The sequence below is a fragment of the Monopterus albus genome, unplaced genomic scaffold, assembly GCF_001952655.1.
Source record: "Monopterus albus unplaced genomic scaffold, M_albus_1.0 scaffold27.1, whole genome shotgun sequence".
In the NCBI taxonomy this organism is placed as follows: Eukaryota; Metazoa; Chordata; class Actinopteri; order Synbranchiformes; family Synbranchidae; genus Monopterus; species Monopterus albus.
Window position 1 is genome coordinate 1,037,589 of NW_018127907.1, and position 1,580 is coordinate 1,039,168.

At 37.8% G+C, this 1,580-nt stretch overlaps 1 protein-coding gene across 1 annotated transcript in view; it reads right to left on the reverse strand.

Annotated features, from left to right (window-relative positions):
* Positions 1-638, reverse strand: part of phf6 (PHD finger protein 6) — a 9,434-nt gene extending 8,796 nt beyond the window's left edge. The window contains exon 1 of the mRNA XM_020595582.1: positions 498-638. The gene's annotated coding sequence lies outside the window, so the exon portion shown is untranslated. The remainder of the gene's footprint in view (positions 1-497) is intronic.
* Positions 639-1,580: the final 942 nt, after the last annotated feature.

The window sequence follows — 1,580 nt, forward strand, 5'->3', positions numbered from 1 at the left end:
TGAAACGCTCTCGTTTCACAATCCCGTGCTACAGTGCCATTTTGTGGTCGATTTGTGACAATAAAAAGTGATTCCTAAAAAGTGCCTCAAATCTCCCCTGCAAAGTTTTGAATTAAAGGGGGTGTGTGTCTCTTTCTCCACCAAACTAGCTATAACTGAAAAACAATTTTCACTATGAACATCTCAACGCCCCGAAATCTCTCGTAAGGCCTTTTCATGTAGGAAAATAAAGGTCAACAGTAGGGAAATATGACACTTCGACACTGTATTTCTGTTGTAACCCGAAAAAGTGTGAATATTTCCCTTTAAATGTGGGAAATTATCATGAGAGGCGCGGGTCTTTGCAAACCGTTTCGAAGTAAAGAGCGCCATACGTGATGTATCCCTGTGAAAAGAGAGCAGCTCGGCTTGTACGCCAGCAATATGGCCTGAAACGGCAACAGGCCATATATTACATCGTGTATCATCCAGTCACTGATACACAGTTCACGGCTTACCTGTTAATACAATCTTATCGCACTGAGGCGGTAGAAAAGATGAAAAAGTGTTCCGGACAACCGCCGTGTTTCTTTCCGTCCTTCAGAAGCGATCGTCTGGTTTTCACACTAGCATCAAGCTAGCTACTGCGGCCAAGATAACGGGACTTCCGGGCGTGTCTTTCAAAATAAAAGTATAGTTAGCTATGTTGCAATGTTTCTACCGTGGAAAGATAAAGCAGGTCAGAATATGTGGGAAGTGCTTCACAAAAATACTTCAAGCAAATGAGTTCCCATATCCCAAAAAATACATATGAGCCGCGACGGGCCATGTTTCGGGCCGATTCAAAATAGGCTGGACAAACACTTGTGTAATGACCCTATTTTAATTAAAATAGAAAGTGCTGCAGCTATTTACAGGTCATTTTGTGACAACATTGAGAAGCATTTATGTAAGTTCTTTGTCATGAAATATAAAAAAAATAAAAATAAAAAGCATATGCAAAAATGAAGACTTGAACAAGGCTGGAATATCAGTCACAAATGTTAAAAAAAATGTTACAAATGTTACAAATTTGCTTCACTGAAATACATTTGGTTTTCTATTTTATAAAAAATAACTTAAATATTTCCTTTAAAAAAAGCTTCCAAATTATTTACTGTGTAATCTGTTCGTAACTTAGACCAAGTAACCACATGCTGTGCTTGGGGCCAGACTTCACAGGTGACTGCATAAAACAAGACACTGCTGTTCTGTGTTGGAAAATAAGTTTTGTATAAAATATTAAATGTACAGACATCATTAAAAATGTTTAAACTCTACTACAAAGATTTGATCTGAACCAGGTGTAAACAGAATTAATAAAACTCATGGAAAGCAGCTTATTGAACAAAATGTGATGAACAGTGGTATCAAAAATTTTGACAAATCTGAGAATGTAGAACAATGTTGTATGTAATTAAATGAGTCAGCAGTGTCATCCACAGTGGCAGTGGCAGCAGTTACATTAGCTAGTAGGCTATAAGGCCCAACCTCTGTGAGTGAAGGACATTGTTATCCTCGAGAAATGTAGTAAATGAGTTGATCAGTAGTTAGCGCTTTAG